Genomic DNA, 14,730 nt, shown 5'->3' with positions numbered 1-14,730 from the left:
CAGAATGCCGGGATCACGCCCTGAGCCAAAGGCAGATGCTTAATGACTGTGCTACCCAGGCGCCCCATGGTCTGTGTGTTTGAAGACACTACATCCCAAAATTGCAAAGAAAGCAAAACTTATTTATAAATAAAATTGGATAGAGTGAGAAAAGGGCTAAAATGAAGCATATATCTATAAAATGTGGATGTAAAAAACAGAAGTTAAAAATGCAACTTAAAAACATAAGTTGGTAATATAAACTAGGTGAAATGAAAAAAAAAACGGTAAAAAAAGAAATGAAAAATTTTTACACTGGAAGATAAATGAATCATGAAAAAACACCTGGAGCTCAATATATTATTTTTCCCTGGTGCTGGAGTTTTACAGTCTTGTGGATTCCATAAAGCTGTAGTCCATCTGTTCTTCAGTCAGGTCTTCTGGGGGTGGGGTCTGCTGTGCTGTTTCTCAGGTGTCTTTGCCTGGGAGGAGTTGTATCACCCCTTGCCAGGGGGCTGGACTCAGGATATCTGGTCCTCTCTGTGGCTTTTTTCCCCTGGAGGTTTTCTGTGCCTTCTTAGAGGATCTGAATAAAAATGGCCATGCCCAGATCTCCAGCCCAGAGCCAACAGATTGCAGTCCCCCCTCTTCAATAAAACCTCTGGGACAAAGTCTTCATTTTTATGTGCCAAACTCCAGACTCTTGCAGTGCGTGCCCACTGTAATCCTCCTGGAGGAAGTCCAAGGGACCCACGTCACTGCCCTTTGTGTGCCTTGGGACAGAGAGTGGTTGCAGGCTCATGTGTGTACCAAGTTCCACTGCTCCCAGGGTATGGCTGGGGGTCTCCCTACTGTCCTTTCTGGGGCTCCCATCCTGAAAGCTCTTGCCTGGTTGTGTGCACAACTGTTTTGCCCCTTCTGGGGGATGGTAAACAGCCTGCACATTCCAGTCCTTCATAGTGCTCTGGCAGAGAGAAGTCACCCGACCGGCCCTGCTCAGTTTATGTAGACTTGAGCTGAGAGTCCCCTCCTGGGCTCGCTGACCATAACCAGTTTCCCCGCTTCACTGGTTGGGCCCTCTACCGGTTCAGGCACCACCATTCGTTCTGTGACTCCTGGGATCCTGAGACCACAATGACCCACCTAGAATTCTGCCGTTTTCATCTCCTGAGCCCCTTTCAGAAAAGGATGTCTCTCACTGGAGTAGATTTCTAAGGGTTCCAATTTTGCTTTCTGGGGTATATCACTTTCTAGTAGCCAGCTTATGGAGGCTCCCTCCCCCTTCTGTTTATCTTCTGATATCTCCATGCAGATTCACATCTCTGCACCTCCTACCTTGCAAAAAGCAGTCACTTTTCTACTTGTAGAGTCCCAAATATATTTTCTTACATCTCAGGCTGAATTCATGGGTGTTCAGAAGTGTTTGATAGATACCCAGCTAAATTCAAGGGACCAGATGAAACAAGGTCTCTTACTCTTCTGCCTTCTTACCTGCACCTTCCCATGGAAATTTATATTTATTTTTGTGATTATTTCATTAACTTCTGTCTGCCTCACCAAGGGCTGTGGAAGATGGTTACATTTGGACTTTCTCTGGTTTGGAGGTTTCTGCATAATAATTTGGGTCAGGGATTGAAACACAGAGGCAGGAGGTTGAATTAGGAATTGAATTTTTCTCAACTCAGACACCATCTTTAGGGCATCAACTCTCTCCCATAGAATCCTTGGGGCAGGAGGACTTGAGGAAGAAAGTGAGGGTAGCTTTTTGTTCTGGAGTCCAGGGCATTTTTCTCAGGGAGGGGCCTTTGGAAGGACTCAGGTGGTCCAGGATTTCTCTCCCCCAGGGAACCAACTACATTCCTGTCCCAGATCCATCAGTCATCAAGGTGATGACTTGGGGCATGTCACTTCATCTCTCTCAATTTCAGTGCCCTCTACTATAAAATATGGGGTACAGCCCCTGCATTGCCTCCATCCCAAGAGGGCTGGTGTGGGGATCACAAGAGACAATAATACATATTCTCCGTAACTGTAAAGAATCATTCCCATGTAAAGGCTGAAGAGTAAGCTTCCATCCTCCCTTGCTGTAGGACCATCCAATTCCCCTCTGGATTCAGCTACCACCAGGTGTCTACCTTATTCTTGTAGTCATCCAGTAATTGAACACTTAAGAGCAATTATCTAGCATCAGTCCTTTACTTCTTTTAAGGCTTTACTTAGAGTAAATCACTTTTGACCTCAAAACAGAACACTAATTAGTAGGCCACATTAACATTTCTATTTCTCAGTGAACGGAGTCACAGAGGGCTCTTCATAACTCTCTTAGGTATGTATAGCTTTTAAATGGGATCTGAACCAGGCCATCAGGTGTGGTCACTGTGCTTTGCTGTTTCTTATAATATCTCAACTAAATAAAGGTATTTGCCCACAAAACTTGTCTTTGGGTGTTTTTTAAGTGCACAGCAAACTGCAACATATTCTGAAGTCTGACTTTGATTCAAGAGGCTCTGCTGGGCAGCTGGTGAATAAAGGGAGCAGAAGGTTAAACTATGATTAAATTATCACTAATTTCCCTGTGATCTTCTGCCTGCAAGATTCCAGTAGTTCTATTGTAATACACTTTCCAGGATCTTGCATTAAGGATGTAAGAAGAAACATCCATGTGAGGTTGAGAATACCAACTTCCAGCCCCAGTCAGCAGTTCAGAAATCTGCTTTTGGCCACACAAGAGGGTGCACCCTATAAACGACCTAGATGAAGGTACTGTGGAAATTTACTCATTAAGTTGATTCAAGAATAATTATTGTATTGTATTCAGTGTCCTATATTTAAGTGAAAACTATAAATATGCTAAGGCATATTTTCCTTCATTTTATGTGTGCAAATTTAAATTTATTACATCAATTGATCATACTAAAACTATAGAAGTCAAAATGGATCTTTTTTTTTTAAAGATTTTATTTATTTATTTGACAGAGAAAGACAGCCAGTGAGAGAGGGAACACAAGCCAGGGGAGTGGGAGACGAAGAAGCAGGCTCCCAGTGGAGGAGCCCGATGTGGGGCTTGATCCCAGAACGCCAGGATCATGCCCTGAGCCGAAGGCAGACACTTAACGACTGCGCCACCCAGGCGCCCCATCAAAATGGATTTCTAACTCAAAATTAGATTCACATTTCATAATAAACAATGTCGCTAGCTAATTTTTTAAAATTTAGCTGATTTTTGAAAATTAACTGATAATAGATCTCTCCCTGAAAGTGTTTCCGGATTTTTAAAAATTAGTAGAATTATTGAGAATAGGTTTAGATTAACATAAACATTGAGCAAATAATATAGAAAGCCTCATCCCCCATCCGCATTTTCCCTATTAATATCTTATGAGTGTGGCATATTTGTTACAATTAGCAAAACAACATCAATACATTTTATTAATTAAAGTTCATAGTTTTCATTAAGATTCACTCTTTGTGCTTTGACATTTGGGTTTTGACAAATGCATAATGTCATGTATCATCATTACAGTATCATACAGGAATTTGTACATCAATGTTCAGAGCACCCTTATTCACATTAGCCAAAAAAGGAAACAACCCAAAAATCCATCAAGTGATGAACAGATAAATAAAATGTGATACATACACATGATAGAAGACCATTTGGCCATAAAAAGGAGTTAATTTTAAAATATGCTAAAACATGGATGCACCTTGAAAAAATAATATGCTTTCTGAAATAAGCAGGCACAGAAAGGCATATATGTATGAATCCACATAGATGAGGTACCCAGAACAGGCAAAATCACAGAGACAGAAAGTAGAGATTACCATGGGATAGAAGCAGGGGAGAAGGTGGATTGTTTTTCATGGTTTTTTCAGAGGTTATGTGGGATATGATGAAAAGGTTTGGGGTATAAATTATAGTGATGAGTACACAGCATTGTGAATGTAATTAGTGCCATTGAGTGTACACTTACAAATGATTAGGAGGATAAAATATATATATATATATATATATAATTTCATGACAGTAAAAAAAAGTAAAAAATTCAATAGAATAGATGATGAATACAGTAGCTGCATATATGAAGACATGGAAGCTGAAATGGTCCTGCAACATGTGAAACAGTGGGAATTTGACTGGATTTCAAAACAGCCAGGAGGAGTCATGAGACTCTATCACTGAAACATAGCACACATTTTAGTGTTTGTCCTGTTATTTTATTTTTTTATTTTTTTATTTTAATAATATTTTTTATTTTAATAATATTTTTTATTACATTATGTTAGTCACCATGCAGTACATCCCTGGTTTTTTATGTAAAGTTCAATGATTCATTAGTTGCGTATAACACCCAGTGCACCATGCAATACGTGCCCTCCTTACTACCCATCACCAGCCTATCCCATTCCCCCACCCCCCCTCCCCTCTGAAGCCCTCAGTTTGTTTCTCAGAGTCCATAGTCTCTCATGCTTCATTCCCCCTTCTGTTTACTCCCTTTATCCCTTTCTTCTCCTACCGATTTTCCTAGTTCTTATGTTCCATAGATAAGAGAAACCGTATGATAATTGTCTTTCTCTGCTTGACTTATTTCACTTAGCATTATCTCCTCCAGTGCTGTCCATGTTGCAGCAAATGTTGAGAAATCATTCTTTTTGATAGCTGAGTAATATTCCATTGTATATATGGACATCTTCTTTTTTTTTTATGATTTTTTATTATATTGTTAGTCACCATACAGTACATCCCCGGTTTCCGATGTAAAGTTCGATGATTCATTAGTTGCGTATAACACCCAGTGCACCATGCAATATGTGCCCTCCTTAGTACCCATCACTGGTCTATCCCATTGCCCCACCCCCCTCCCCTCTGAGGCCCTCAGTTTGTTTCTCAGAGTCCATAGTCTCTCATGTTTCATTCCCCCTTCTGATTACCCCCCTTCTTTATCCCTTTCTTCCCCTACCGATCTTCCTAGTTCTTATGTTCCATAGATGAGAGAAATCATATGATAATTCTTTCTCTGCTTGACTTATTTCACTTAGCATTATCTCCTCCAGTGCCGTCCATGTTGCAGCAAATGTTGAGAATTCATTCTTTCTGATACCTGAGTAATATTTCATTGTATATATGGACCACAACTTCTTAATCCAGTCATCTGTTGAAGGGTATCTCGGCTCCTTCCATGATTTAGCTATTGTGGACAATGCTGCTATGAACATTGGGGTGCATATGGCCCTTCTCTTCACTACGTCTGTATCTTTGGGGTAAACACCCAGTAGTGCAATGGCTGGATCATAGGGTAGCTCAATTTTTAACTTTTTAAGGGACCTCCACACTGTTTTCCAGAGTGGCTGTACCAACTTGCATTCCCACCAACAATGTAGGAGGGATTCCCTTTCTCTACATCCTCTTCAACAATTGTTGTTTCTTGCCTTGTCTATTTTTGCCATTCTAACCGGCATAAAGTGGTATCTCAGTGTGGTTTTGATTTGAATTTATGGACATCTTCTTAATCCAGTCATCTGTTGAAGGGCATCTCGGCTTCTTCCACGATTTAGCTATTGTGGACAATGCTGCTATGAACATTGCGGTGCATATGGCCCTTCTCTTCACTATGTCTGTATCTTTGAGTGTTTGCCCTGTTTAGATGGATTATTTCACATAAATTAGATTCCACTTAGCTAGAAAGCCAAAAGCTCTGTTTTTCACTCCCTTCCTGCTCCTCTCTTTTGCTTTCATTCATACAGCAAGGAGGATGGAACATCAGCAGCTCACCTTGCCTCTTAATCACATCCATACCCTCTTGTCCCATGTCCACATCAATCAGAGCTCCCTGAGTAATTTCTAAGCAGTACCATCAGTGTCCTGACAGTTACTCCATGTCCCCCAGGCCCCCTGGAGTATCCATTGGAGGACCTTTCCAGTGACAAGGCAGAGAAAGGGGTCCCATCTCTCCCCCAGGTAAGCTTGACTTCATCCAAAATAGAAACCTTGCTTCATTTCTTTGTTTTGGGGCCCCTGACTCAACCACTGGCCCATCAGGTTTCTTAAAGAGAACAAAAACCTTGTACCAACAGTGTTTAGGGTGATGCCATCCTCATAGTGTTTTGCATTTTTTAATTGCAGATGAATTCAACAGGAAATAAAAGCATTCCATTTTTTTAATAATCACTCATTGAGAAATAATCTACGTGATGAAAAAGGTGGGGCTTTCTTGTCTGCTTTGGTCTGGAGAGCCACCCTGATTCTGGGTTCTTGCTAGGAATGAAGCTTGAGTGTGTAGTGGGAGAAACCAACTGTCCAGTAAAGAACTATGACCATGTTCTACAGGCCCCAGAACAACTAGGTCATTTAGGTTGTGTGGTTTATGTGTGAGGGCTAAGGGGTGTCTATGTGGTGTCAATGTAAATGTGAGTGTATTGAGTATGTGTGTGTTTCCTCAGGAGGTATTTCCCACTTACACAGAACAATGCAAGTGTCAACTTTGCAAAATAATCTCCTCACCACTGAACACTTCACATACAATCCCGAATTCCTCCGTCACCACAACTGTGCCTGGAAGTTTGTTGAATATTCCCTTCCTCAGATGGAGATAGAGCAGAAAAGACTGTCCCAGGTCTTGACCTCCTAAGGAGGAAAGTCAAAGTGTGGACCTAGGCCTGTATCCCCGTTGCTGATGCTCTGTGCTACTGATCTGCACTTATCACTCAGCTACGGGATCGTTAGTCACAGAGCAGGGGGGTTTCAGCATCCGTGTACACTGCCAAAGTACTAAAGTGTACACATGTCCCAAACACTGACCACGTTATAAGGTGGCCTCAATGGTCACATAACCCAGAACAACTATAGATGGATTTAACAGCCAGCTCTGGCATAGTCATTAGAGTGAAACTCACATAGAAAGTCCACATGCTCCTGGTCAGTCCACTGATTCTGAGAGCTAAGAGGCCCCATGCAGGACAGTGCAGACCAACATCTGTCATAGCTGAGGTCCTTGCTTGTACATGGCCCAGAGCAGATAAGAATCAGGAAGATAATTTAATGTAATTTATGACATTACCATACCATGAGAAATGCTCAAATCCTGTAAGTACATACCCAAGATACAGTGGTACATAGGAATTTAAAGTAAAATTTGGCTTTTAGCTTGGTGCCCATCACCCTTGTTGCAAATCTCCTAAACAGCTGGGTTAGGGAGTGTCAGTGTTCATTCCATGCCTCCTTTACTTTCCCCATTGTGCAATCTTGGCACCCTTGTCAAAGATCATTTATCTATGTACGTGTGAGTTTATTTGGGGGCTCTCTGCTCTGTTCCACTGGTCTATCAGCCTGTTTTTATGCTAGTACCATTCTGTTTGATTACCGTAGCTTTGTAATATGCTTTAACGTCAGGAAGTGTGGTGACTCCATCTTTGTTCTTCATTCTCAAGATTGTTTTGGTTATTAGGGGTCCTTTGTGGTTCCATATATATTTTAGATTTGTTTGTTTGTTTCTATACAGTGACATTGGGATTTCTGTAGGTCACTTCCTCTAGGACCTGGTGGTTTGACCTTACTGTTTAGTGTCCCAGAGTCTTAAGTTGTGCCTGTCATGTGTGCACGAGCCCAGAAATACCTATACATGAATGATCAGATCAGGCCAGCAAACTACAACCAAGATACAACCAGGGGAGGGGAAGTGACCTCTTTTTCATCTTTGGATTCTACAACTGTGCTCTCCAGGGTGCTAGCCTCTAGCCACATGTGTCTGCTTATAATTAATTTTACACCAACATTCAGTGAATTAAAATAACATCACATTGCTCAATCACACTAGCCACATTTCAAATGTGCCCATAATAATTTGAATCTCAGGTGGTAAGTTTGGAGGTAAGAGCTGCAATGTGCCTGTAGAACTGAGAGTGTGAAAGGTGATTCATTCAGCATCTCTCTCTCATTTGAAGTTTTGTAACTGTGATCAATTCTTGTTGAAGGGCTCTGACTCCACCAAGTATAGAGAACTTCTGAGAACCCACAGGAAATATCAGGTTGATGCTGTATGACCCACACAACCTCAACTAGAGGAGGAGGAAAGGGTGAGCCCCTCTAATTTATGTGTTTCTATATATAATATTTGTGTTTCTATAGATTTTCTTGTAGAGAGCATTCAAGATTCCAGTAGTGAGGAGGATGACTCTCCAGGTAGGGAACAACACTCAGGTAGGAAGCAATGCAAGAGGGTTCCTGGTACAGTTAGGTTGCACCTGCTGCTCTGAAGACTGAGGAAGGTGGATAAGAAAGCAGAAAGGGTAGAGAAATATATGTACAAGTCTAATTTGTTCATTTCAGATTTTAATGACATATTAGTAAGAGGAATTGAGTCCATAGGCATCAGGTGTGCTGTGTTTGTAATCATTTTTGCTTTCCTATTTAAAAATTCTTTCCCATGAAACCTGTACTTCCTTCTCTTTCCCACTGCCACATGTCAAAGCTTAGGTTCTGTTTCATTAGCACCTCTTGGGATTTTGGTATCTTTCTTGTTATTAACTTTGATGGATGTAATCTGGTGCGACCCAACAGACACTTGAATCTGGATACAAAGTTCCAGCATGAGCCAGGAGGTAGATGAGAGGTCAACTCTCTCCCTTTTAATGTACAGGACTAGTAACATTATGTTCCTGTCCTGTTTGCTCCTCCTTAAAGGCCACTTCCATAGCTAGGTAAGTTGAAGAATCTTTCCTCTGGAATTATGCATATGCTCCAATGTCCTTTAGCTCATCCCAACCTCCATACCTCACCCAAGTCTGAACTGTGAATGTGCTTCCATCTGAATGAGGCCCATGTGCAGCTGCCCTGGAGACCCTCCATGGCCGGCAGGGATTCTAGAGGACTGTATGAGGAGCTGCTGGGCCTATTTCACACACCCACTTTTACAGCCCTGCTGACCCGGTCACCTGGCATCGACCACAGGACACGACCTCTCTCTGGGCAGCAGGGCAGGGAGTCAGTGCTCCTCTCAGAACCCACTGCCTCAGCCACACATTGGCCCTGCCCCCCACACCTTGGTCATGCCTACCCCAGGCCTGCCTAAAACCCACCCTCCCAGTCCTTCCAAGGTTCAGGGCAAACTCTGGCAGGTACTGTGTGTTTATGTGATCGCATCAGCTGTAGAGCCCCTGTTGCCCCACTTATAGACTAAGGGAATTTAGACAAGTTAGCTTACTTCTAATTTCATGTTCATGCTCTCTAGGGGGCTAGGAAACCTATGGGATTTTTTGAGAACGATCTTCAAGTAACTGCAATTACCCCAGGCACAGGACAGGTAGTATGTGGAACTCATTGCCATTCTCTCCCATAGGGCCCAACAAAACTCCAGTCCCATTACAGGTGCCCCCTGGGTTTGGATGGATTGGTTAATTGATCAATTGATTGATGAGGGAAGGTGGCAGTGTACCCATGATCATTCTTCCAGTGTTCCCATATTTTAAAATAATATGGCTGGTAGAGGCTGACACGGAGAAGGACGATGAACACTAAATAGTGGAGAGAAGTGGAAGGGGAGTACTGAGTCATGAGTACTGAGGAAGGCAACATCACACACAGAAATGCACGCAGATAGTGACTGCCTTCTTTTAAGGACAAGATGACACAGGAGTTCATTCATGGCCACAGTTATGAAATTTGAAGGCTGGAAAAATATGTTGCAGATCACAGAGACCCATTCCCTCATTGCAGAGGTGAAAACAGAGTCATCCCCAGGTCGGCCTTTATCCTGCCAGGAGCAGTGGGTCCAAGTTCTCACCCCAACCCTGACTGTCTCCGTCCTTTCCCAAGGCTTCCTCCTCCCCACTCCTACAATTATCCATGCACAGGATTACATGCAGGGAGCAAAACTGTGCATGAAATTTATTTCCTCTTTCATCTCTTTTCACTTTGTTTTTGCTATCTATAAGCTCCTCTTTGTAGCTCTTCCCCCATTCCCTCTTTTTATAATTCTCATCCTGTAGTATGTGGTCTCATACAGGCACTTAAGGTCCTTGGACCAATGTCTATAAAACTTCCCTGCAGCCTACCTCATTCACATTCTTAATGTTGCTCTGGACCCTTACCCTGGGTCTGTACCACGGACTCCTGCTGAGCAGCCCTGAATGGCCCCAGCCAGGAGCTGGGCTGGGAGTCACAAGGGTCCCTGCTGGAGGGGCCCCAGGAATTCTGGATCTGCTCTCAGCATCCTCCACTTAATGGTTACCTGCCCTGGGTGGCTCTGGTTATGCCTGATTCTTGTCTTCCTTTCAGCTGTTAACAAAATTTTTTGTAATGGACTCAAAAGAAGGAAAAGACAAAGCAAATTAGGGCAAAGAAGAACAGGAAGAGGAAATGTGAATGCAGGGTGCTTGGGATGAAAATGGTAAAGCAAACAAGTGCACATGTTCTCCATTGCTTCCCTAACTTACTTGTTGGCACTTCAGGAAAACCAACCAAAAACTGGGGTGACTGCTAATGCATGTGGCCACAAAAGTGGAGGCAGGGTGGTGGTAATAATATGTACAGGCAACATAACTACCTTCCAAGGATGCTGCCACACTATTTTTGAGCTAATTATGTGTAATCATTGTGCCTAGACTATACATGGAATAGATGATTTTATTCATGTAACCTAATAAGTTAGATATTATTAACTCCTTCTATAGGAGGCTGCCAGGGTCCTGGAGATGTTCTGTATGTCAAATTGGTGTTGGTAACTGATGCATTTATATTACAGGAAACCATAAAGCTAGACACTTAAGATTTGGGGACTTTACAACATGTAAAGTAAACATCAATTAAAAAACAAACGTAAAACTATTTTTTTCTACAAAGCAAACTTCAGGCACAGATAGTTTCCTCTGATTTCTAGAAAGTGTTTTAGAAATGATGCCACTCTCTGACATCCTCTTCCAGAGAACATATGCAGAGGGAACACACCTACACTGCTTTCATCAGATCAGGAGAATTTTGATGCCACCTAGCAATAGACATCACAGTAAAGGGAAATCACAGGTTAACTCTTCTGAATGTAGATGTCAAGATCCAAAACCAAACATCAGCAGTCTATAAATCCACAGATTTTTTATAAAGGAATGAAACTGGGATTTCATGGAGTGATTTCCATTGGTTGATGTGAACAGAATTACTGGGTGTTTGGGTGCTGCCTGGGACAGTGGTGAGAAGGGACAATGCCATTGGGTTGGTGGAATGAACATTTGGTGACAGAGGGAAGAAACTCTCTCCCTGCAACTGCAAGGTCTAGAGAAGGGTGAGGAGTCTACAGAGACTTCAGAGTTTGGGGAGCGGGAAAGTGCATACTCAGAGTGTAGGCTCTGCCTTCTCAGACTATTGCTCAGATCAGTGGTCAGAAGACAATGGAGGACATGTCAGCTTCATCTATTAAACCAGCAAAGCACCAGTCCATCAGGTCACTTTCCTCATTAATTAGTGGTTCATCCAGGGTTGGTTCTTGAAGGCCAAGCTGATTCATTAGAGAGGAGTTATATGTGCAAGTTGGCTTGGAAAATCCTGGGCTCTGGGCCACATAGGAGTCAAGCAGACCACTGGTCAGACCGTCGGTCTGCCTTGAGGCAGCTGATGTGTGATGATGTGGGAGGAGGAGGGATTTTCCCCCGACCTGTTAAGGGACTTCCTTTCAGGAAAATATCATAGCTTTTGAGTCAGAGATTGAAATGTTTGGGTGGAGGCATGTGCCCTTCTCTTGGCTCCAGCACCTTCTATGTCCTGGCAGCAACTTTGGGGCAGGAAAATTTGGGGAATGGAGGATGGGTAGCCCTTGGTTCAGAAGTCCAGCACATGATCTGGAGGACTCAGGGGAGGGGGTGGGGGTTGTTCAGGGATCTCTGTCCCCAAGGAAACTACTTTCCTATCTCAGATCTGTCATCAGCCTTGTGACTCCAGGCAAGTCATTTAAAATCTCTACAATTTAGAGCCATGAATCACAAAACAGGGGTCACAGCACCTACCCTGCATAACCCATGAGGATGACGGGGGATGACAGGAAATGATGACAGATACTCTCCATGAGCTGTAAAGCATCATGCCCATGTGAAGGCTGAAATGTCACCTTGCACCCTCCCCTGCTCTGTATCCATTCGAGTTTCCTCTCTGGAGGCAGCCACTCCTATATTTCTTGCTTATTCTTGCAGACAGTTAATGCTGGAACACTTACATAGCACTTACGCAGTACCGGTCATTTTCTTCAGGTGCTATCTGGATTGTCTTATATTAAGCTTCATAAGGGAATACTAGTAAATAGGCCTCATGCTGCAGAACAGGGAACCAAGGACAAAGGGGTTAAGTAACTTTCCCAGGTACATGTGTCTTCTAGTATGAGTTGATACCAGCCACCAGCCACCAGCTCTCATGCTCTCTCTCTCTCTCCGTCCCTGTGCTGTGCTGCCTTTCTACATTGTCTCATCCTCATAAAATCACAGCCCCATCATAGATCATAATACCCCTCTTTGCTCATAGAACAGAAGTGCAGCACAGGAATGAATGAATGTGCTCCCAGGGTCTTCTCTCAGCTGTATATCAACAGTTCTATTTTCAGTATGTTTTCTAGGATTGTGGCTCAGGTTATAAAAAGAAAAAGATCATAAGGGATTCAAACACGGGATTCATAATATAACTATTTGTGTTTAAGAAAATCTGCTGGCTGTCCACTGTTCTGCTGGCTGTGCCCACAGTGGTTCAGCCACATTGAAATGGGCATCTGACCAAACAACATGGTAGGGCCACAAATATCACCCCCACTAACTACTCCATTGAAGGTGGCATGGGAGTAAAATCAGTAATTAGATTCAAGAAGAATGACTGTAGTTTGTACAAAAGACACTGGATGTTGGAAAGGAAGGAGTGAGCAGGGAAGGTGCATACTCAAGGGCCAGTGTGGCTACTTCCTGCTCTCAGCCATGCCTTCCTTAGTGGCTGCTCAGAGGGTGGGTCAGATAGTTAGTCAGGGAGACACTGGAGGTGTGTAGATTTCATCCACTAAGCCACAAAAGTCCAGCCTGGCAGACCCCTCTCCTAGTTAATGAACTGCTCATCATCCAAGTTTGGTCAGTTGAAGACGAAGCTAGTTCTTTGGGCAACTGTCACATGGGCAGTTGGTTTAGAATGTCCTGGGTTCTGAGCCAGTTGGGAGGCAAGCAGACTACTGGTCATTCAGGGTGATCACCTGACCACCAGGGAGTCTCACTGAAAGGCAGCAGATAGAATCAAGTGCTGGGGGCAAGTGAGGGGAGATGGAGACATGCTCAGATCCCCCCACTCCATCAGGGGTTGTTCTTCATTTGGAGGAAAGACAGTGTAGTTTGAGTCAGGGATTGAAACACAGAGCCAGGAGTTGGGTCAGGATTTGAGCCATCCTCTTGGCGCAGGCACCTCCTTGGCATACCAGGTGTCTGCCTGCAGAAACCTTGGGGCAAGAGGATATGAGCAAGGGAGTGAGGAAATGGCTCAATTCAGGTGTCCAGGACCTGATCTCGTATTCAGGTGATCAGGGATCTCTATGTCCAGGGAACCGTCTGTATCCCCTGACTCGGAACCATCATTCAGTTGCAGTTGTGCTGCAACTCTGAGAAAGTCACTTAATCTCTAAATTTCAGTACCTGCACCATGAAATATGGATCTCAGCCCCTACTCTGCCCAACCTTGTGAGCATCACAAGAAATGACTTTTCATTATTGGAAGTTGAATATTGAAGTCTCCAATTGTTATTGTTGAGGGGTCTGTTTCTCTTCATTTTTGTCCGTTTTATGTATTTTGGAGTTCTCTTGTAAAATGTTCATAATCTCCTCGAAGGATGGGCCCTTTTGTCATTATAAAATGTCCTTTTTTTTTCTAGAAGAAAAATGTCATAAAAGTTTGTCTTATATTATCAAAGCCAGCCTAGTTCTTTTTTGGTTACTACTTGCTTAGTATTTATTTTCCTTTTATTTTCAACCTCTCTGTGTCTTAGACTTAAAGCGTGACTCCCTCATAGGCAGCAAATAGAGATTATAGGGTTTTTTAAAATCCATTCTGCCAATATCTGCCTCTGAATTGGAGTATATAATCCATGAATATTTAATTACTAATCAGCTAGCATTGGTATCTGTTTTTTGTTTTGGTTTGGTTTTTTTGGCTGTATATGTCATCTCTTTTCTAATAGTCCTCCATTACCGGTTTTTTATGTTATGTTCTAGCGTACCGAATACATTTCCATGGTGCTTCTTTTGCTATATATTCTGGGTTATATTCTTAGTAGCTTCCCTCAGATTATAATTAACACCTTAAATTATAACATTCTAATTGGATTAATACCAGATTAATTTCCATGGCATATAGAAACTACCTTCATGTAGATTCAATGCACACCCTCTCCTTATTGCCATGGTCATACAAATTATATCTTTATACACTGTGTGCTCGTCAACATGTTTATAATATTGACTTCAGGTGGTGCCTTTTAAATCAGGAGAAAATAATACATTGTTTACAATTATATTATACACATCCTACATACTTTTATATTTTTTATTTAAATTCAATTAGCCAACATATACATACTTATATATTTATACTTTCTTGTATATTAACCTATGCAACTCTTTATTTCTTCATGTAGAATTAAGTTACTCTGTTGTCTTTTCATTTCAGCTTGAAGGACCCTTAGTATTTCTTTGTAGGCCTTGTGAAAGCAGTGGGTTCTCTCAAATGTTATCTGGGAATGTCTCAATGTC

At 42.5% G+C, this 14,730-nt stretch overlaps 1 long non-coding RNA gene across 1 annotated transcript in view; it reads left to right on the top strand.

Moving 5' to 3' along the window:
- Window positions 1-5,481: 5,481 nt before the first annotated feature.
- LOC148108192 (uncharacterized) overlaps window positions 5,482-14,730 on the top strand; it is a 17,890-nt gene continuing 8,641 nt past the window's right edge. Inside the window, exons 1-2 of the long non-coding RNA XR_015721173.1 lie at window positions 5,482-5,938; window positions 7,951-8,052. This is a non-coding gene — a long non-coding RNA (uncharacterized LOC148108192). The remainder of the gene's footprint in view (window positions 5,939-7,950; window positions 8,053-14,730) is intronic.

This window comes from Ursus americanus, chromosome 22, assembly GCF_024610735.1.
Source record: "Ursus americanus isolate L20-20 chromosome 22, mUrsAme1.1.p, whole genome shotgun sequence".
Lineage (NCBI taxonomy): Eukaryota > Metazoa > Chordata > Mammalia > Carnivora > Ursidae > Ursus > Ursus americanus.
This window is presented reverse-complemented; position numbering and strand designations above follow the sequence as displayed.